The sequence below is a fragment of the Acartia tonsa genome, chromosome 11, assembly GCF_053477335.1.
Source record: "Acartia tonsa isolate MP-2025a chromosome 11, ASM5347733v1, whole genome shotgun sequence".
In the NCBI taxonomy this organism is placed as follows: domain Eukaryota; kingdom Metazoa; phylum Arthropoda; class Copepoda; order Calanoida; family Acartiidae; genus Acartia; species Acartia tonsa.
In genome coordinates, this window is record NC_137270.1 from 25,684,702 (window position 1) to 25,709,410 (window position 24,709).

The following is a 24,709-nucleotide window of genomic DNA, read 5'->3' on the forward strand; positions in this document are numbered from 1 at the left end:
CCGTAACGTACAAAAGTAGCGAAGCATAAAAAAATTATGGATGAACAAACATACAAATAGATTTATAAAGCAGATACTTAAATGTCACAAACCGCCGGAAAAAGTAAATTGTATGATGGATACTCTTAGATATTAGTCGAGAAAATCACATTTTCTACATAGCGTTACGGACTGTCTAACGGACAGACTAAGTTAATTATAGAGTAGCATTGCTGCTTATAAGATGGTTTGTTTCTCTCTTAATGGGGATGAAGTAAAGGGGGAGGGATATTAGGCTGTTAATTTCACCGTTACCCAAAGTTTTATTTGATTAACTAAAAAAATTTTGGAGCTTTCATTGAACTTTGATTTATTGTTTCCAAATGGCGCGATTTTTTCAATCAATAATCCTTTTCTACTAAAGGGGAAAATTTACTTTCCATCATTGGTGTTGTATATCAATCAATTTATCGTCCATTGTCTTATCCCATAATAACCATGGTTATAATAATAAGCGGTGCTGATAATTTTATACATGTGCGCAAGTGATTGCACGCCCAACTGAAAATATTCGAAAGGAATAAAATTCCATTATAAGAAAATAATAATATTTGAATAACAACAAGGAGAAGTTTGTTCATAAGTAGTACATCAAAAATTGAAAAGTATAGTAAAATGTATTACAGAAATAGTACATATTTTTTTTATAAATTTAAATGTAGGTTACAGCAAATACAATTGTAGTGTAAAAGTTCCTAAAGAGCGATGTTCTTTGTAAAATTTATTAAACTTGCAGTTAAGTATTGAACTACAGACAGACCTTAATTTCATAGTAGCTTAACTACTTAACGCTTTGAATAACCTTTAATTTTCTTGTCTTAAAACCAAAATGATATAGACTGTAGACTCTAGAATGATTAATTTTTTTCAAATTTTTTTTCAAAACAAAAAAGTATTTTTATAACTTCTATTTTGATAAAAATTAAAAATAACTAAATCTAACTTTATGGTAAGTAAACGGGTTTTTGGCAAGGCTTCGCAGCCGCGCTCGACCGCCTGTACGCCTCATGGAAATCAACTTGATATAATTTTAAAAATAGGCTAGAAATCCAAATCTGACCCATATATGACAATCCTTCTTTTTAAATACATTTTCAAATCATCCAAACGGGTATTAATTTTAGGTTTGGTCACTGCTGACGCACGGATGCCGAACCTTGCTTTTTAATTTAGTTACAATTAAACAGTACAATTTCTTTGCGTCCCAAATTGATTTATAAAAAAATCAAGCTTTAAAAAATGCAATTGAAAATAGAAAATGAATAGTTGGTACAGTAAAAGTCATAAAAAGGCCCAAACAGCATCTAATGTTTTGAGAGAGAAAAGGTAAAATCTCTTTAATTTATATTTGGTGAACTTTCCCTCCCCCCCCCCCCATATATCTTTTTAAATTCAAATAAAATTCATGTTACAAATTTAGGATTTGCAACACAAAGCGGGTAAAATCAGATAGGGAACATTGAATTGTAAATTATTTTAGCTCCAAAAGTTTTATAAACACGAACTCTCTATCGTTAGCTAAAACTTTGTTTAAATTTATTTAATCTTGTTAGGGTTATTCAAAACTTGTATTTGCAGTGCAGTCTCTTAACTTTTCAACCTATAATTTTGATATACAAGAGGGCAGATTTTTATTATCAAATTTAGGGTGAAGATCCTTGCAAAAAATAGCAGACCGACTGCAAATCAAGAGAAATCCCAATAATATATTCACGAACGAACGGACATAAACTTTTATGGAGAAGAAGTGCTATATGAGGGGATACAACATGAGATTTTTCATTTTATCTCTGATCAACACTTTAATTGCAAGTCTTTTGTCTGGAAGTTCTAACTGTGCATGGTAATTAGTTGCGCCTGTTTTGGGCCAATGCATTCCTTCTTCTCTAACAATTTATGTCACGCAACTAAAAAAGAAGCAGTAGAATCCATTTTTAGCGTCTTTAGTTATGACGCGGTGCGACAACAAGCTGCGCTACGTCTTACGCCACATTTGCGGATTGATACGAGTAATCCAATTGTTTGTAAAAGTAATTTTACTTGAGAGAAGAATTATTACATTAACTGCACTATACAACAATAAACATAAGTGCACACCATTAATTTTTACAAGTCAAGCTACTCTATATTTTCACTGTTTCTCTAGGCTGTGACGAATAGCTCGAATAACATACAACAAACATTTTTCAATCACCTTCTGTAATGATTCTTGTAACCAACTATGGGAATATTTTAAGAGGCATAGTAACTCAATATCATTTTCAGAAAATCATTAAGTATATAATTTTTATAAGGGGAATTTTCATTTTGACGGACATAATCATCCTATTAACTTAAAATGATGATTTCAGGTAGGAAAAGACATATAATGTTATAAGAGTAGCTTCTCTAAGATTAAATTTTAGACAGTAAGAATATCCGTTTCCTATCATATAAAAAAGTAAGGTTTTTCAAAATACTTTTTAGGGAAGGTTGTTTCTTGGTGTGGTCCATCGCCCTCCCCTAGAGGCTAGGAGTGAAACAACCAGTCCTGTTATTTAAAGTAGTATTTTTTTTGTCTGTAGCTTTAGATTTCTATGACTATACGGAATTGATTGAGTTCTCTATTTCATGCAAACTTGAAATAGATCCCTTGGTGATTTTACACTTTTTTGAACATAAAGATCTCGCTAACCACTTAATTAATTAAATTTCTTCATTATAGAACTTTGCCTCATTTTTGGGAAGGTTTTAGGCTATTTTATGCTTCTTTAATTGCAGAACCTCTTGCTGCTAGTTACATATAAGAAAAGTACGAATTTCAAATAGAATTGAAAAGTTAAACAATTCTGTTTTTTTAATTTCCAACTTAACTAGATTTCCTGATTTAATATAATTTGTTTTCTTTTCAGGAATTCATTAATTGGAAAATTATCTTTTGTCTAGCTAGCCAGATAAATACTAGCTAGTCTGTCCGTCTGTCTGTCTGTCTGACTGTGTTTTCATCCATCTGTTTGTTGTTTTGTCTGTTAAAATGGAAACAATAAATTTTATTTTTCAATTAAAATCACAACAAACGAATAAACTTTTCTAAGCAAAGACAATTAAGTTCAACAGTAGCGCAGCAAAAACAAATTTAACCTTTAAATCTAGAATGTAAAACAACATACAATTTGAAGTATTACAAACGTGGCAATATCTGACATAACATTGACAAACTTATATAATTACATCGACATTATAAACGTTACTTTTATAGCACTTTGAATCAAGTATTTTGTTGATATAATAACAACAGCAAAAATATGTATCATAGAAAGAAAACGAAGAAGCGGGTTTCGTCGTATTTTCATAGTAACTTTTGATTTTTTAGTTAAATAAGATTATGTTAGTTAAATGTTAATGATTGCCCCGCAGGGTTAGTAAAAAGGCCAAGCATCGTTAATGCTCCCCGCAGAGGTTAGAAATAGGAGAAAGGCTACTGTAAAAATACGATGAAACCCGCAACTTCGTTTTCTTTTCATGATCCAAAATTATTCCTTATTTCTTATCTGATTTTCAATTATTGTTAATTTTTCTAAAAGATAAAATGAAATGAGCAATTTTGTAAATGTTTTAAAAGAAAAACTAAATGAACGGATGACTTATATAGATAACGTTCTGAAATTTTAAAGAAAATATTGAGGGTGGGGGAGAAAAAGAGAGAGAGAGAGAGAGATATTTAGAAAAGGAAAAGGGAGAGAGAGAAAGGTCAAATTCTTAGCTAAATTTTACAAAAGATAAGAATCTGAGGTCAATTGATTATATGCTTTTTTTTCTCTCCCTCTCATTCTCTTCCTAGTAGCGGCTACGCCACTACGCGATTTCTATTTGGAGGGTAATGGTACCCTCCCCAAAAATAGTTATAAACCTGCCCTAGTCATATGAGAAGCTTCACTGTTAGGGAGAACCATATTGGTCTAGCGGTTAATGAGATCCTAAACTAGAGACAGACACACAGGCATACTATTAATTATTAGTAGCGAAGATACTCCACAATTCACTTTGTCTGCCCGTCCATCATTAAACCTGTAACACTATGGGTAAAATGTTATTTTCTCGGCTGATATTCAAGATGTACAGCTGAAATTTTCAGTGAAAATTAATATAAGATATGTGCATCTAGTCCTTGCATTGTTTTGTCCGTCTGTCTGTTATTTATATTATTTATCTTCTATATACCTATTCCTATATTCTTGTATCTCTATATGTTTTGACATAAGAAATGCCTATTGTAAAATTCTTGTTATTTATATTGTTTTTATCTTCTATATACCAATCCCTATATTCTTGTATCTCTATATGTTTTGACATAAGAAATACCTATTGTAAAATTCTTTTTATTTATATTATTTTATAATCCATATACCAATCCCTATATTCTTGTATCTCTATATGTTTTGACACAAGAAATACCTATTGTAAAATTCTTTTTATTTATATTGTTTTATCTTCTATATACCTATCCCTATATTTTTGTATCTCTATATGTTTTGACACAAGAAATACCTATTGTAAAATTCTTGCTATTTAAATTGCTTTAATTAACTAAGGTGAATTTTTAACTTTTCTCACAGGAACAATTTTTTCCCTAACATTGCACAGTGAATTCCTAGAACCCAAAGTTTTTTAAACCCTCATTAGTTGTATTAAAAACTTTGGGTACTTTATTAAATGTTAATTGTTTGGTCCAAACTAGCAGTGTCCAAAACTATTAAAACCAAAAATTGTAATCTACAGAAGGGAAATTTTTTTTATTGTCCATTGTCTTATCCCTTAAGGTCCCTGATATCCACCCAATATTTCTAATTTAAGCATTTAAAACCAGGGAGGAAGGGAGGGGACATTGGGCTTTTTATTACACTAGTCTTTAAAGTTTTATAACAACGTTCTCTTATTCCTTTGCTTTACAACTTTGGGGACTTTTTTTGAATTTGGATTGGGCGGTTCATTAAGTTGAGTGTCCAAACATTTTAACCTCTGATTGTAAGCTATAGAAGCGGTAATTTTGTGTATCACCATTGGGGATGTAAAACAATCGGTCTTTGTCTAATCCCTTTAGATCCCTGTTTAAAACCAGAAAATACCTGTTTTCAATTAATTTATTCTAGAAAGAAAAACTTTGTGACCTTATCTTCTGAACATTTTTTTAGATAATTTGTGACAATTTAGTCCTAATTAATTTACATCTAATGCTTTACTTTTAAAATTGAAGTCAATCAAATTTAAAACTTAGTTAATGGGATGTGAATTTTTAAAAGAAATTTTGTTCTATTGCATTGAAAGTAAAGGGTGCGATTCCTTTGCTACGTATAGTTAGGGAGCTACGTGTTAAAATGTCCCAACTGACTTAAATCTTGACTTGCGAGTAAATTTTGGGACATTTTACCACCTAGCTCTTAGATTATTTGTAACACAGGAACCGATCTTATATTTCCAAAAAATAGTTCATAGCGGTTTTAACGGTATGCGTAACATTTTTCTGCCATCAACAAAAGCCGCGCAATATGAATTTTAAAAATGTACGCACGTCTTTTTGTAAGAGTTATTCTCTAATATTTACTTATATACTCGCAAGTCAAGTTTTAAGTCAGTTTGGGCATTTTATCACGTATCTCCCTAACTATACGTGGCATAGGAATCGTTCCTATATTTACAAAAAAAAATAAACTTTTTAGCGGTTCTAACGGTATGCGCATAATTTTTCTACTATTAACACAAGCCGCGCAATTTAAATTTTAAAAAGGTACGCATTTTTTTGCACACCCTTTAGGTACATTGGACTGTAAATTATACTGGTACCCAAAGTTCAACATTTTTCTCTCATTCGTTGTCTTTAAACCTTTCAGTACTTTTTAAAACTTAATTGATATGTTTACACTTGCAGTGTACTTTTTTTCAACCAATTATTTTAATCTATAAAATTCGAGTATAGCTTTAAAACTAATTAATATCCGCTGGATTAGAACCGGATGTGAGCCATACCGAAAATCATGTAACGTATCTCATTATAAACATTTTTACACGAATAATAATAAAAAAATTAATACCGGTTTAGTAATATTAACTAGTAGCACTATTGGGAATAAATATCAATTTATCTCCATTTATGGTTATGGGATAATTATTTTATGTACGTATCCGCAGACGTTTGTCTATAAAGCCCACTGTTAACCTTTATTTTATTCAAGTGTGTTGTAAAAAGAAATGTTGATAATATTATTATAACATAATCTTTTTATAGTAATTCAGCAACAGGCACAAATATTCAGAAATGCCTGTAACAACAGGGATCTAAAGGGATAAGACAATGGCCGATAAGTTGATGTAAATACCGAATGATGATACATAAAATTACCCCATCTATAGCTTACAATTAATGGTTGAAGCGTTTGGACACCCAACCTAATGAACAAACAAATCAAAATTCAATAAAAAATCCCAAAGTTGTTCAGCCAACGAACAAGAAGACGTTATTATAAAAGCATTTCACAGAACATACTAATTATTATCAGCTATACTTAAAAATTATGTATAGCATCGAATTATAACAATTTTTCGACGGTTACTAATATAAAAATCATAATGTTAATAACAGTTTTTTTAACCCGGACATTTGAAACCTCGGGGCTAACAAAACTTGTTTAATAATTTTTCATTTTAATAACCGCGGAAAATTGTCTATAATACCATGCGATAAATAACTATTACTTGATTGATTAATAAATGTCATATTTGTTTGATAGAAAAAAAGTCTCCGATTGTGAAGAAAATATGATTTACATAAAAACAAAAGAGAAAGAAAAGGAGAGAAACATATAGACCAAAGAAAAGGTGTTTTTAAAATAATGAGAGAGTTTTCAAAATTAGCAAAACCTAAGCTCAGAAGCCGCGTTCAGTCTTTCTTTTTTTTAATAACCGCAACCGAAGACAATTCAGTATATTCTTTTAAAATCTAAATATATCTGGACAATTCATAGGTAAATGCTAAATGATTAATATGGACTTACTAACATTTTTGATTAAATTATAGAGATGCTTAAATACTATGTCTAATCATTCTGGGAATCAATAATCTAAAATCTAGATAAATATATCATATAATGGAAAGCAGAAATAAACATTACTTTTTGTAATAGACATACTGACTCTCTAGTAATGATTATAGAGTTGATACGATTTCTACCAGAAAATAAGTTGTAAGAAGGGGGGCAAAGTGTCTCAAAAATCAGCCATGTGACGTCATGAAAATGAGGCAGATGAGAGGAAAAGTGGGAAAGAAAACCAATAAAAAGAGATGATTAATCCCTTTTTTTATGACGTCACATGGCACTTTGTCCCCACTTAATTGTAACTGTTACAAACATAATCATGTCAGGTTTGAAATCACTAGGAGTATTCTAAAATGCAAAGACAAGTTTACAAATATAACCCCACCATTTTTAGTATATAAAATACATATCCTATCCTATTTTATAAAGTAATAAACTTTTTTTGTCTGTAGCGAAGTATCTCGCTAAAAACTAAACCGATATGGTTCTCCTTTAGAGTAAAGCTTCTTATAGGTCCTGGTATGGTTTTAGGCTATTTTATTTATATAAAAATGTAGTTCGTTGTATGGTTTTAAGCTATTTTTCTTCCCTTTCATATCCCTTCGAATATTCCTAGATACTAGGGATGAAACCGCTAGTTTGAAAATTTAGCTTTAAAACATTTTTTTGTTTTGTACGAGAACCAAAATGAGAAAAAAATAATTCTGCTTACGTTTCATATTCAACGCATGGTGCTGAAATATTCTCTGGGTTCTACAACATTTTCAACAGCAAAAACTTTTAGATTTTATTTCTTGTATATAACAAATTAATGATAGCAAAAAATCACTTTTTTTTGTTAGCACATTACATCACAATCACTGTGGCAGAATTTATGGAGATGCTTCGCGTCAGTTTTATGTAATTTTAGAGACCACATTTAAAGTTTAGGAAGATTTTTATTTTCACAAAAATTGTTGATGTCACAAAATTGTCAGTTAGATCTAAATCATATTATCTGAAATATAATATTAAAATTATTATTAAGTTTAATAAAAACATTTATAAGAAAACAAGAATATAGAAATTCAAAAGTAAATCAAACACAATAATATAAAAAAAAATAATTAAATAAGGATAAGCTTTAAAATAAATAAAAATGAATGCATTTGGTGTAAAGACCAACAAATCGAATCGTATTATAAACAGCTTTCCGCGGGTAGTAAAATGATAAAGTATAAGATTAATTTTAAATTTTTTATTTTATTATTGGGGAAAACTGTCTATAAAACTATACGATACTTGATTTTTCCGTATGGCTTAGAACAGATTCGTACACATCACCTTCTTGACGCTGAGTAAATTTAGTTCAGATACGAAAGATTGTCCTGAGCTGGATCTTTAAATCATTTTAGTGGTGAGTCAGATCGGGGTGAGCCAACTTTCCACCGATGAGAGCACAGCATTTTATGAAATGCCGCGCTGTGATTGGCTGAAATTAAGCTCACCCCGATCTGGCTCACCACTAAAATGATTTAAAGATCCAGCTCTGAACTTTCCAACAAATTATTTTGTGAATAATTCTCGCTGTTCGTTGAAAATATTGGTTCTGTAAAACCAATTATAGCGGATTAAAGGCACTTTGACATTAGTCTAGCATTTAATGTAAAATTAATTAATTTAAATTTCAAAATAGCTTTAGTTTTGATACGTTTTTGTTTCATCTTATTATTAATGGATGTCTTTAAGTCCATTAACATCACATAAACAATCACATAGAAGGTTTCTATTGGTTAGGTTTTAGGCTATTTTTCCGTGTTTTGGCCGCTATTTATTATACATCAGGGAGGAAGAGGACATTTGGCTGTTTATTAGACTAGTCCCTAAAGTTTTATAATAACGTTTACTTATTTTTTGGCTCAACAACTTTGGGGACTTTTCCTGAATTTTGGTTGGTCGTTTTATTAAGTTGAGTGTCCAAGTTTCAACTACTAATTATAATCAAAATAAGAGGTAATTTTGTGTATTACCATTTCGGTTTAAACAGCGTTGTTTTATCAATTTAGATCACTGATTATATGTTAGCGAAGCTGTTCTATGATTAGGGTCTGTACGCTCGTCCTTAGGTAACGGTTGGTTGGTTCTTATCGTATATTTAAGCAAGTTAAAATAGTCCTGATGATTTAAAACTTATTTTCTGACACTCTAAAAGTATTAATATTCGTTCTTACCTTTGCCATTATTAATGGTGTCATCCTTATTATTAATTAACCCATTTTACGATATATTAATAATTTAACTTGTGTTACTAGCGGTTTTTCTAAAACCTTTTCCTTCCCTCCAAAAGTTATGTGGGAAATATTACTTTTAGTACATACTTATGTGTTATCGTGACAAACACACAGTACACCAAAAAGGTACACAAGATTTAAAGTACAAAGGAAAGATCGAAAAGATGAATTAATATGCTTTTTAGAGTCCAGCTGTTTGTACTTTCTAGTAAATAAACCATTTAAAATATTTTTAACTTTAGAAAAACCCAGGGAGTAAGGGAGGGGACAATGGGCAATTAATTCAATTTAAGAGTTTTTGTTGAAAGACTATGAAATCCAGATTAAAAGAGTTAAAACAATACAGAAAACTATAAAATAAGAAAAAAGTTCCAAGAAAAAAAGCATTCATTTGAAAATTAGATTACCACCCATCAGACTGACGTAACCATTCTGTAATTAATAACTAGAAAAATTTCCCTGGAACCCATTCAACCCATAGCCCCATAACCCAAAACTTAATTGGGTTCTTTGGAGTGTTTATTGAACAAATATCACAATAAAGTTTTTATCTATGAAATGATATTCTTTAGAGAGAAAAAAATTGTTAAAACCAGCCATCTTATAACAAATCAAGTTTATTGATACTTGTCTGCAATATTCAAAACTAACACACAAGTAACGGTATTTGGTGCGCTAGTACCCAAAGTCAGTCAGAAACTGCTAAATTCTTGCACATTCCCTTTAAGCCAGTACCCAAAGTCTGAGACTCCTAAAAATTGAATATTCGATCCATTGTCCCCTCCCTTACTCCCTGAAAAAACCCAACACACAAATTGAGTGCTGTACTGTACAATATCGGAACTTGAATTAACCTTTCATCTGTGTTATGACTCAAATAAACATAAAACTTTCTTCTGTAGTACATAAGTCTAAATCACAAAGTGTAAACTTCAATTTTCTACAATTAGCATCGGTTCGTACGTCTGTTAATCCGTACTCATATTTAATTTAGGCATTCTATAATCGTCGATTTCAAACTGTTCAATTAGATGATTCCTATAGCAATTAGGCTTAATAAATCTTTATAAGTTATCCTTAAATATCTTGATTTTTAGTGTGTTAATTCCCAAGAAGAATAGGTATAATGCAATAAGTGGAATCTTATTATGATTAATGCTTAAACATCGTTACAGACATTTCAGCCATAAGCATTATAATACTTATTCTGATTTCAAAATTATTTTAAATATTTTACAAAGATTTTTATTTCATTTACTTTTTATATAAACTGCTTTGCTACTCGTTCAATTTTACAAATAAGAAATGAAGGGAAACACCCAATAAAAAAATTGTACTGCTATTTTATCAATATAAGATTGTTGCAATGATGATAAACATATATTAAAAAGTTGGGGTGCTACTAGTTTATAACTGACCAACATGATTCAATAACAGTACCCAAAGGTATTTAGACAACTGATAAGCTTATGTGGTTATAAAACTCTGGGTACCAGTGAAATTTCCAATTGCCCCCATCAACTCCACAAAAAATTCTATACAAATTATTTAATATTTATTGTAATATTGGAGCAAATTTGTGCAACTTAATTGATAAAAATAAACTGAAAAAAATTAGTTTCCTTTTCAGACGGATAAATTCTCCAATAATGACAGAGGTGGGTTTGGTGGGGATGGGGGGGGGGGGGGTTGAAATATTGTGTGGGGTTGAGGGGAGGGGGGGGGGGAGGGGTTGTAGGTTGTTAAGTTAAATTGAAGAAGAGAGAATAAGATGAGACTTTAAACCATAGGTTTTACTCTAACACCAGTGTGGGCTAAGCACAACAAAGTTTTCAGAGTATACTAGCGGCTTCGCCCTACCCTCTTGGGGCTTTGCCCCAAGAGGTTTAATTAAACCAATTTTTCGTATTTTAGATTTAAAAGAAAAATAAATAAAAAATGGGGGGGGGGGGAGGGAAAGGTTTTTCTGTCTGAAAGTTAAGATTTCAACAAGTAATAAACCGATTAAGTTCTTAATTTTAGTTTCCAGGATGGTTTTAAGCTATTTCAATTTATAGATTTAAGTTTTATTACGATTTTAGGCTATATTTTAAATCTTAGAATAAAGAGCCTCTAGATGCTAGGGGCGCAGCCACTAGTTATCCAATTATATAAAGTATTAGGTTTTTATCCGAAGCTTAAGATCTCTTAAACTACTGAACTGATTGAGTTTTCAATTCTAATTCAGGATGGTTTTGTGCTATTTTAATTTGTAGATTTAAGTTTTATAACGATTTTCGGCTATTTTTTAAATCTTAGAATACAGAGCCCCTAGATGCTAGGGGAGTATATGAAGTACAACATCATCTAATTATGAATTTATGACACTTTTAGTCAGAACTCAAATATTGTATAGATGTATTTAATAAATTTATAGATCCAAAGTGTAAATATTCTTAAAAATAATACCAAAATAAATTTGCTATTTTAAACCAACATTTGATAGAAACTCTTGGTGTATACTATACCATAGAATCATATTTAATAGAATATCATTTACTGACATAAGTGTTTTTTTCTCTTATTATTTTTTCTATGTAACGTATAACAGAATGGAATGCAAAGGAGTGTGGGGCCATTAGGCTGTTTATTACAAAATTTTATAATAACGTTTTCTTATGCATTGGTTCATTAAGTTAAGTGTTAATACGTCATAACCCCTAATTTCAATCTACAGAAGGAGCATTTTTGTGTATCATCAATGGGGATGTACATTACTTTATCGAAGATTTACAAAGTGTCTCAAAATGCAGCCATATGCCGTCAAACAAATGAGGGGTTATCCATCTCTTTTTAGATTTTTTTTCACACTTCTCCTTTCATCCCTCATTTTAATGACGTCACATGGCTTTATTTTAAGACACTTTGTAAAGCTTCGATAAATTAATGTACATCCCCATTGATGATACACACAATTAGAAGTTAAAACGTTAGAACACTTACCTTAATAAACAAATGCATAAGAGAACGTTATCATAAAACTTTGTAAAGGTTCAATTTATCGGCCAGTTTCTTACACCTTTAGATCATTGATAAAATGTTGTCTATTAAAGTACCTACAAATTGTTCTATGCAATTCAGCCAATAGAAAAACATGACTTATATTCTACACAATTTTTTTTTCTGTGTAGTATATCCTAGTAGAAAGCTACCTCCGCTTAAACTAAAGTTGAATCTTGCTGGCGTCAATTTATATTAGTTAAACTTTATAGATATACTAGCGGCTTCACCCCTAGACTCTAGGGGCTTTGCCCCAAGAGGAAATTAAAAAAAATGTAGTATATGTGGTGCAGCACCAAATAGTTGGTATCATCAAAAAAAAATTATGGGGAATTTTTCATTTTAAGGAAATTGGGGGTGTCCCACCCACCAAGAAAATAGCCTAAAACCACCACAGGACAAGTAGGTATATTCCCTGAAGAGTAGAATCCAATCAGTACAGTGGTTATCGAGATATTAAGGGACAGCGGACGGACGGACAGACATCATTTTACTTTGTATTATAGATAAACTAGGCTTGTAAGATATTACTTTCTCGTATTCATTCGAGACCGATTTATATCCGATGGATTAGAACCTCATGCCTTCATGCCCCTCCCCCCTATATTTATTTTCCTTTAGTACACACAGATAGACAGACATACATCCTGCTACTTCTATGACATTATGACTAAAGGTTAAAATTTATTAGACAGAAATGATTAAAAAGCCGTATTTTTAAATATTTAATATTTCTATTAGTATATTTCTATGGGAAAACTAGGAATGGGGAAAAGTAAAGATTAGATTTCTTAAAAAACAACACAAAAAAAATTATCTAAAATTGCAACTTTCCACCAATTATTTTGAAATAATATTTTCCTTTTTTAATAAATTTCACAGCATTTTAAAAATAATAATTAAATACATGTGATTTTTTTTGTATATTAATTTTTTTTGTGAAAAATTTAACACTGCCAAATATGATTCAATAAAAGTACTCACAGTTTGAAGCCAATAATTAAGCAATTATGCTAATAAAACTTTGGGTGGTATCTATAGATTACAGATTTAATATCAAATTAATTTGGATGTTGCACTAGATTTCATGAACGAACTGACCAATAAATGAGCTCCATAAAAGCAACCTAAATTGACGACAAAATTTCCCCTGTAAATATATCCACATATTCTACATATCCATTATTATATTACTTACTTGCGGTTTCGCCCCTAGCCTCTAGGGGCTTTGCCCCAAGAGGTGATCAAAAAATTTTTCTGGCGTAATTCTTAAAAGGACCAAGGAAATGGGGGGGGATTTTGTTTTTGGGGGGGTTGGGGGTGTCCCACCCCCCAAGAAAATAGCCTAAAACCACCACAGGACCAGTAGATATATTCCCCGAAGAGTAGAATCCGATAGCTAATTTAAAAAATTAGCATGGCTGTATTGTAAAAGTGGCAAGAGAAAAAAAACCTGTATATCTTGTGATAGACTGGATGATAATGATTTATCTACAAAAATATTGATGTATGGACCCCCTGCTACAATAGCTACTAGTACAAGCATTCTATAATATAAAGTAGTAAGGTTTTTTTGTTTGAAGCTTAATATCTCATTAACTATTGAACTGACTTATAGTTTTAAAGGTAAACTTCACATAGCTCATGTGGTGGTTTTAGGCCATTATATTTTTAATCCCCTCTCTTCGTCTTCGAATACAGAGCCTCTAGAGGCTAGGGGCTTTATAAGTTGTAATACCTATCTTTAAAAAGTATACCTATCTAGTATACCATTTTGAATTGTGTATACAATTATTACTAGCACCTAGGAGAGGGTAGCAAAATAGCTTAAAACCATCAAGACCATATAAAAAAATAATAAATCCGGGACCTATGTTAAACTACCCTAAAATGGGGAACTATATCGTTTCAGCAGTTATCGATTTTTTGAGCAACAAACCAAAAACTAGCGTATAATAGGATATGAATAAGAGTTGATACATTTTGATCAAAAGAATCCTAACAAAAGTGCTCAATTTCTATCTTCAAATGTAGACGATTAAATAGACGACTTTTAACATCCAACTAAACTCAAGACTGAAGAGGGTGCAATGTCCACCGAAATATATTTCAATAAATAGCTGGGAAGTATCAAAGACTTTTTCACTCAGTGAATTTATCATCGACGAAAAGTGAGTTATATAGTTGCTTCGCAACTTTAAAGAAAATACAGTCCTTTAAATTTGTGATTTTATGACATTTTTACAAATTTGATCTTTCAACATTTTCCAGCTAAAATAGAAATATTTTGCTAAATAATTTTAAATTGTTAATAAAAAAAAATGCGGGTTTAATGCTAATAGTAGGAGGTATATTTATTACTTTTATATTGGGTTAACACATTATTGAGATCTAAAGGGACAGAAGAACGAATGGAAAGACAGAGCATTGTAGATTGACTAATTTATGTAATATTCTTAGAAAAAGGGACAATACTGCATCATTTTATGAAAAGCCTTTCAATTTGTGCCTATTGACTGCAGTCTTTTAATAGACATACATTTAGAGCATTCTACAAATTTTAAAAAATCTTAGTTCCTATGTCAATTGTAATTTAAAAAAATTTAAATAACCATTATGAAAATTAGGAATTGTGTAAAATTGTACAAATTTCTTACTTTTATACAAAAATATATTTGGGGAATAATGATAATTTCTTCAAGTTTGCAGCTTTTTACATTACATTGCCAAATCCCCAATGACGTCATATCATAATAGTGGACTATTCTAATATGACGTCATTCTGGATACTTTAGCCAACATTTTTTTTAATTTATCCCTTTTTATAGGCATTATGAAAAGCTTCATCATTTTTTTTTGTATTTTTAAGCCCATTTTGAACACTCTACTTCCCTTGTGTGTGTTTTGAGGTTAAGGTAGTATTAATATATATGATCATATTACTAATACACACACACACACACGCACACACAGCATAAGATAAATGAAGAGAAGTGAATGATAATTATTCCCAAGTGGGTAAATATGCATGTTATAATGCCCACAATAATAATTCTACTCAATATCTATCTAATTGCAAGTTGGTAACCAACCAATGACCCCCCTCCCCCATGTTTAATGATTTTTTGGGGGGTTTAAAAAATTCTTTTCACAAAATTCTTCAGCAAGGAGGTTCAGGAGTATGTGGTCCTTCTTTTCCCAAAATTTTTATTGAAAATATATTAGATACCCCCCCCCCCCCACCAGATAAGAACTATACTCCCAAGTTGCCCCCCTAATCTTTTTCAATTTTGGATTGCTTGTCGACTTAGCTTTTACAAATCAGGTGGGACATATCACACCCAAAAAGCATTTTTTAAGCTCCAAAAAAAAGATCCGGAGGGCAATTACCCCGAAGTTAAAATTTTCTTTGTTATATATTAGTTTAAGGGGGGGGGGGGGGCAATTTTCTTTATATGAACTACTACATTTTTGAGGCTTTTGTTAGAAGGGGATTTTTTCAATGGCTAGATGCAAATGTTCTGAAAATATAGGAGTGGGGAGGGGGGTGGGGTTTGTTTGGTTCACTGGTCGCTTAGTGAGAGCATACCTAATAATTTACACCTCACCACTTCCATGAGGATAGGATATGAACATACTTTTGTATGCTTCTATGTTTAATAATTGAAAGTAAGTGAATAGTGCCAATCATTAGGGGAGGGACAAGTTGTGATGTTGTAGTTCTGGCGGTTTGATAATACTCATTAGAATTGTGTTACTTGACACACTGGAAAACAATTGAAGTTTGACCTAAGTGTTTCACCAAAGGAGAAGTAGTTTCTGTCAGAAAATGAAAATTACTAATTTACTATCAATAAAATCCTAAAATGCTCCTATTTGGGCGAAATTCAATTTTAAAGATTTCAACTGTATATTGTCATCAAGATATTATTTTGTATTTTATATTGTGTTTGTGAAAAGTAAAAAGTAGATGATCTCCACAAGAAAACAAGAGTATATACAAGTGCCCACCTGTCCCTCACGCTTTTTTCTTTCTCTTATTCCCTATTGCAATCTTTATATAATATCGCAGCTAATCTGTAATACAAAGGGAGGGAGGGGATATTATTCTGTGAATTATACTAGTACCCAAAGAATTAAGTACTCGTATAATACATTATCTCGTTCGTTGGCTTAAAAACATTTCATCAAATCACTTTGAACAAAGAAATATTTTGAATCCAAGCATAGATCCTAAATCCTATCATCTAACTAATATATCAAATTTTCAATCTTTTTTTAAGACTTTGCATTGTGAGAAATAAAATAGACTTTGCATTGGCAAGAATGGAAGGAGTAAATTGATTTTTTAAAATGTGGGAGGTGTGAATGTAAGAGTACTTCATAGGTGTATTTAAAGATTTTAGGAGGTAACAACTTCTAACAAACCTTGTAAGATAATGCTTTTCAAACAGTTTTGATAAAAAAAAATTACATTTTTATTTCTATATCTATTTAAAATCATAATTTTAAAAATAAAAATATGTAAAAAAATATCTTTATCTAGATTAGTTTTCAAGAAAACTGCTGCCTTTATGAAATGAAAAAAAATTACTGTCTTTTCCTATAATAACATACCAGCCCTTTCAAGTAGAGACAAACAAACCCTTATTTTTTCTACAAGACAGACAACCTACTCTATTTAAAGATAAACATTCAATTATTTTCCAATCATTTTAACTGAAATAAAAACAAATGCCAAATTTCAAAAATGTTTACACATAAACAAACACTTGACCAGATGACTTTTTGCACATCACTATTTGGAGTTCCCAAGGGCCTTTAAACAATTAATTTCCAATTTACCTCATCTCTAGATTCCTGTTATTGCCTCTATTCCATACAGTTCCCAAGATCAAAGGAACACCATAGATATTCAATAAAAACTTAAATCTCAAATTCATAAATAATTTTCTTACAAAATTTTCAACTTTTTATGTAAGGATTTTTTCTTCTTTAATTCTTTGGAATTTTTATTTTTTTTAAAGTTGTAATTTAATTAAATTTGAATTTGTCCCCATATTTTGGTCTTTAATGTCAAATTAAAAAGGACAACAAACATTATAAGAATATCTAGTTACAATTAAATGTTTTATAACAAATTTTGAATTATAAAAAAATTCGAATTTTGGTTTTAAAAATGTTAAACCAAAAAAGTAAAAAGCTGTATCTCAATTGAGTTCTAAAAGAAGTATTAAATATTGCATGGACTAAGGGAGAGTGCAATTGATGATAATATAATCCACCACCCATTCTTTGAGTATAAAAATCTGTCAAAGATTGTAAGATTTTGGCGTTAAAAAAGTATTGCATTCTATATTACCTATGCAATAATTTTCCATCCTGTAAATATTTTGACTCAATTCTTTTTTTCCATTTTTTATTTGAAGAAATTGTTGTAAAAGTAAAATGTGGATGAATGGAAGAAATAAAAAGAAATAATTGAGAGAAAATTTGGTGGAGGCATTCACATACAATTGCCAGGATAGGCTTAGGGTAGAATTCAATTCGGTTTAAAGAATTGCAGATGAGTCAGCCGGTTTTTTTTTTATAAAAAAGCTGCTTGTTAATCAGCTTTATCAATACTTTTGATCAGCTACAGCAACAAAATTGATAGTTTTAAGCTAGGCCAACCAACTTCTCAGCTTTCACAGCCTTAGCCACTAATGGTAAAACAATCAATTAGTTTTAAAAACTAAAGCAATGTTCGGTTGGCAAGCTCTGATCTAATATACTGCTGCATACTTTAATTGATCTTCAATTAAATAGCTATTAAACTCCTTATCTTTTGTTCTATTTGCATTTAATTGCTGCACTAGAGATGTTTAAGTCAATTAATTTATTTGACAAATTTGTATTATTTATATTTTATAAGATTAATACTAACAGCTGCGCCCCTGGGATTTAGGGCTCTGAATTAAAAGAGGTAGAGAGACTCCTTAGCCTTAAACTTTCCTGGGACTTAATTAAATCTTTCACTCCAAGTAGAACTCATTAGGTTAAATGGTATTTGAAATCTTAAGTAGAACACAAAACAAACTAGCAATGGCCTAAAACCATCCCAGGACCTATGCAAAGCTTTTCTAATTAATAATTAAGAAAATTGGTTTAGTAGTTTTAGAAATTTTATACTTCAGACAAAAAAACTTCCTAGTTTATACAATAAGACAATAGTTTAAAAATTATTAGCGGCTACGCCCCTAGAGGCCTCTAGAGGCACTTGAGGAGGGGTGAGTCGAATTTGATAACCCAATTTCTTATTTTAGATTTTAAACGAAAAAGTAAAAAAATTTTGGGGGGTGGAAATTTTTTTTTTTGGAGGGGGGGGGGTGGTGCCCACCCCTCATTTTAATTTTAGTTAAAAAATTTAAAAATTTTTTTTTTTGGGGGGGAGTATTTTTTATTTTTTGGAGGGGTTGGGGGTGTCCCGCCCCACAAGAAAATAGTTATAAACCTTCCAGGGACCTATGAGAAGCTACCCTGTTAAGGAGAACCTGATCGGTTCAGCGGTTAGCGAGATCCTTCGGTACAAACACACAGACACAGAAACATACATACAAACAAAGAGTAAATTTTAAAGAGTAAAGACTGTACTTAATAATTCATATAGAAGTATATTGAAGTTTTTACCAGCTACATATAAATCATGTCATCCTTGTGCTTCATGAAAAATAAATACAATTAGAATATCGACCACAAACCTATGCAAAGTTTTTTTGTTACGAGCATAAGTAGAATGATGCAAAAGAATATAAGAGAAAATATTCAAATAGATTCTTTATTCAGTTTTCGTGGAAATGCAACAAAAAACATTTTTCTCCAAGAAAACTAGTACTTTGTACTCTTTAACTCAATTGTAAATAAATTTTTGCCATTGTTTGAAATAAACATGTTTGCTATTTGTTAAAAATATCAATTAAAACCTGCTTGAGATAAGACATTTTCAATTTATTGGAAAAAATATGGAAAAAAATAAATGACAGGGTATATCAGTTAAAAACAAAAAATATAAATTTATGAAGATGTCTCTCTGTCTGTCCATGTGTACAAAAGAATCTTGAACCGATATGTTTCTCCTATTCAGTGTTGCTTCTTATGTTTAACCATTTATAGGGAAGCTCCCAATAGAAAACCCCCAAGAAAAATGTCCCTCAAAATCTGTTTCAAAACTCTACCCAATATATCAAGCGCCCCTAGAGACCACAAGGAGGTGTATCCTCTATTAACAGATATTTTGAATAATAGAGTAGTTTCTTCTCTAAAAAAAAACAAGAATATATGGGGGGGATAAGAAAATCTGTAATAAATGCAAATCCTTGTAATCTCAGGTAAAATAAGTAATCTAGTCTTGTTCTACTTATATATAATATGCAGGGATGGAGATATATACACTGTGAACCAAAAAAATATTATTTATTGTTATATTATTTATTGGTTATAGGCTGTGCTATACAATTTTAATGGTTGTGGTATAAATATTACATGTAATGTATTTTTGTTAATAGTTTCCAATAAAAATTTGCTATGAATTTTGTTATTAAAATTGTTTATTAAAACAAATTATAAATAGTATTGCCGTACCTCTTGTTCACATTATTAACCAATCTATTAAAACAGGTCAAATTCCTTCACAATTAAAAATTGCTAAAGTTTTGCCAATTTTTAAATATAGTAATAGCTCTAAAATGGATAAATGTAACCCTGGCAATTATCGTCCAATAAGTTTGCTACCTATTTTTTCAAAATTGTTAGAAAAAATTGTATCTGAACAACTCACAAGATATCTTGAATTTAATCAAATTATCTATGAACATCAATATGGATTTCAAGCAAAAAAATCTACACTACATCCTATGATTCACCTTTTGAATTATCTGGGACAAGCAAAAAATGAAAATTTAATTACTATAGGGGTATTCTGTGATCTTGCTAAATGTTTTGATACAATTTCGCATACAATTTTATTAAAAAAACTTAAAAAAATTGGTATACATGGATTAGAATTAGAATGGTTTAAAAACTATTTAAGTAATAGAAATCAGTTTGTTTATACAAATGGCGAAAAAAGTGATTTATTAGGAATCAGCAAGGGTGTCCCACAGGGAAGTATTTTGGGCCCAATTTTGTTTCTAGTTTATATCAATGATATTAAAAATTGTACTAGCTTAATGACACTACTCTTTGCAGATGACAGTAATTTTTTGATATCAGGAAAAGATTTGAATGAGATAATTGAAATACTCAACATTGAACTTAAAAATATCTGTGATTGGTTTCGTTGCAATGAAATGTCTCTTAATCCAACTAAAACTAAATTTATGATCTTTAATAAAAGGGAGGATTCCATAACTTGGGACCAAATTAAAATTAAATTAGATTTTAATAATGAAAATGAGAATGATACAGATAAAATTAGATATTTGGGTTATATCAACCAACAGAGTGAAATTCCTGCAATTAAATTTTTGGGTGTGTTTATTGATTCTCAACTTAACTTTAAATACCATATTGAATATTTAAGGAAAAAAATATCTAGAAGTTTGTTTTTAATCAATAGAGTTAAGCATATATTATGTGAAAAATCCTTAGTAACACTATTCCACTCTTTTATAAATAGCCATTTATTGTATTGCTTGCCAACATGGAGCTGTGGCTTAGAATCATCTATTAAGCCTTTAGTAGTTCTACAAAAAAAAGCTATTAGAATTATACACAAATCCGCTTATAACAGCCATACGCCACCTTTGTTTAGGAAAATTAATGTTTTGCCTATTAAGGAGCTATCTATTTATACAAAACTACTATTTTTTTATGATTTTATTCGCTGGAGGCTACCAAATTCTTTTGATGGTGTATGGATTAGAAATAATCTAAGAAATCAGAGACAACTAAGAAATTCTAGTGAGTTTTATATTCCAATAGCCAAATTTAAAAAAATTGAAAGGTTTCCATTATTTTCATTTCAAAGACTATGGAATAATTTTTGTCATGAAAAAGATCTTTTAAATGAGAATATTCCTAAAAAAACATTTGCATTAAATCTTAAAGATGAACTTTTTAAATCTATATGTAATATTGAAGAATGTAATGAATGTACTTAAAATATATTGATTTGCCTGGATTTATTAAAAACCTTACATTATTAATTACAGAAATGGTTTTAAAATTTAAGAAAAACTAGCCTTAAAATTTGTTGTAACCCTTCTTTCCTTCTCTTTTCCCCCTGTCCATTTAATTTTACCTACATTTATTTTGACATTATTATTTCTTATCTTTCTTATTATTTTAATGCCAACCTAAAAAAGGCAATGCAAACATCTCGGATACGCATATTCCTACTTTTAGGGAAGCCTAATCAGTGCCACACATAACATCTAGTGTTAGTCATGCAATTTAAATTTATAAATATTATGAAAAATTGTAAAGTACACCTGGTACTAAGCAGTAGCTTGGTGTACTATTGTATGTACTGCTTCGTAAGACGGGGCGTAATCTGTCACTGAATAAATGTTTTTTATGTTTTTTTATGTTAAATAAAATCATACTTAATGGAACAAGATGGAAATAAAAAATATCATGAAGTGAATTAAATTAATAGCATAAGTTCCCTCGAATTGAAAAATGATTCTGATCAATTTATTGTATAAAATTTTAATTTTATCCTTTTAGCTGATAAATAGCAAAAAAAGCTATTTTTTCAGATTATACAATGTTAGAAGTACTTTTTTTTCTATTTCTAAAAAGGAATTCAAGTATTTAACTAGTATGCAACACAACTAGAGAATTTTAGGACCAGCAATACTTTAAGCTTGTTAGGAAGTTCACCTGTTCATTTTTAGTAAAAATTAAGTTTCTAGAACTTATATCCATGTCAACTGTATGTATGCTAGAAATACAAGGCCAATTTTCACAAATGTAATAAGACATTTTGAGATACATACTAGGTAATTGACAAAAGCCGGAAGAAATTGTTCAATAATATTGAATAAAGTGTATAGAAAATCCTAATTAAAAAGAGATAGCATGTCTGTATATCAATCTGCACCAAACGATCGAATTACCACTGGACCTATTATACATTTTGGAGAAGCTTAATAAGGATTTCCAGGTCAGGTTTAAGTTATTGATTCTGGGAAAGGGTAGTACTGTAGAACGAATCCTTTCAATGGAATTAGCCCTGAGAAAAATTTTATAGAGCCTAAAATTATAAATTTAAAGCTCAATATTATTATTTTTTTTTTGGGGGGGGATGACCCCTTTAAAGTCCCCTCTTTAGTTCTCTAAGAAGAGATAAGGGTAATTGAAATACAAAGAAATATGGTCTAACATAGTTAGGCATAACAATTTAAAAAGTGAATAGTAGCTTTTGAAAAACTGTGTAAAGTTGTGAGTAAGCTTCCAGTCAAATTTGCTTATTAAGTCTAACTGTTCTTAATGTCTACCAAACACATATTTATAAACAGTTTGACATAATAAGCGCATTTGACAGGAAGCTTGATCACAAATTTATGTAATTTTTCAATTACAAAATTATTCAAAAATGTTGCGATTTACATTACATTTTTAATTAAATATTAGTTCTACTTTCAAGGAAACAGAGAAAACTTTTATGTATGAAGTCATTAATTTTACACCCTTAGGTTGTTGCTAGATTAGTTTTTTACATAATTCAAATATGGAACTAGTGTGGCTAAGATTAAAATTCTGGTGTGATATTTTTGAGTTAAATGAACCTAGGAATATTCTATATACTCGACAGTTTGATTAAATCTAGGATTTATTATTCAGAAACACATTATGATCACTTTGAATTTGGCAACACAATTTCATTTGTTTTTTTTCTTTAGCGACGCTAATTTATGTTTGGGGTTTGTATGACTACAGTTTAATTAATGTCTATTGCATTTTTTTGAGCAAAAGATTATAATAAAATAAATAAAAATATTTTATATATTAATTTTATGATTTTTTTTAGGACAGTTCAGTCATTTTGTTTCTATACACAATAATTGAACTAAAGCTATTGTAAAAATCAAAGTTAAATCAATGTTCCTCAATAATTCGGCATGTTTTGGCCATGGCTATTATTGATAGAAATTAGTTTTAAGATATTGGCCAAAATTTAGCAGATTCAGAATCATTTACTTATTTTTTGTATAAACCTAAAGGCTCAATCTAACAAAACTGGTATTAAATTTATGATTTTTTCATTATTCGAAAAAAAATTGTCTGCAATACAATGCTATACAAGATTTTTCAGTACAGCTGAGAACCGGTTCTAATCCAACGGATATTGATCGGATGCACCACAATACTACAAATATTCAAAGTTATTTATCATAAAAATTGCCATTAATACGAAACGAAGCATGATTATTTAGTACAACTGAGAACCGGTTATAGTCCAGCTGATATTATTTGGTTTCAAAGACATACTTGAAAAATTATTATGCAATCAAAACTGAATTATGTCCTAGTTTTTTTTAACAATAATGGCTGGTGGATAAAGTTTTGTTGAGCAAGTAGGAAGTATTGGGTAACTGAGTAGAGAGATTACTCAAGAGAAATAATGTCTGATTCCACCAATCAGATAATCCTCAAGGAATGTTTAAGAGATGTCATTGCATGAAATTGTAGACACATTTTTTCATTTCATACATAGATAAAAGTCAGCTGTAAACAGTATCATTTCTTAGAACAAAGCTTTGCTGAATCAGACTTAATTGCCCAAAAATTTCGTCATATATGTGAAAGCTTCAAACAGAAGTGGATTCTTAAACATAAAGTTAGACTCGCTACTCGCCGGTCAGGCAAAATTATTTTTGTGAAAAATCCTCTAAAATTGGATAAAAAATCTACAAAAATTACAGAAAATCATTAAAGGGTAATTAACATATGATTTCTTTTAATTTTTGTAGATTTTTAATGTGTTTTTGGATGATTTTTCACAAAAATAATAAAAATTATTTTTCCTCCCCATCGAGTAGAGAGTCTATCTTTTTAAGAATCCAACTCAGCTTGAGTCGAAAGTAAACAATACTTTTGTCTGCTAGAAATGTTCCTTTTAAAATTTGAAAAAAAATCAGTTCAGTCGCGTAATCTAGATATAGTATGTCTATTGGTAACTGTAAATATCAAGAAGGAAGGGGACAATGGCCTGTTTATTTCACTAGTCCCCAAAGTTTTATAATAACATTTTCTTATTAGTTGTCTTTATAACTTCGAAGACTTTTATTAAATTTTAATTAGTTG

At 30.2% G+C, this 24,709-nt stretch overlaps 1 protein-coding gene across 1 annotated transcript in view; it reads right to left on the reverse strand.

Annotated features, from left to right (window-relative positions):
- Window positions 1-8,102, reverse strand: part of LOC145332193 (uncharacterized) — a 31,455-nt gene extending 23,353 nt beyond the window's left edge. The window contains exon 1 of the mRNA XM_080177151.1: window positions 7,822-8,102. The gene's annotated coding sequence lies outside the window, so the exon portion shown is untranslated. The remainder of the gene's footprint in view (window positions 1-7,821) is intronic.
- Window positions 8,103-24,709: the final 16,607 nt, after the last annotated feature.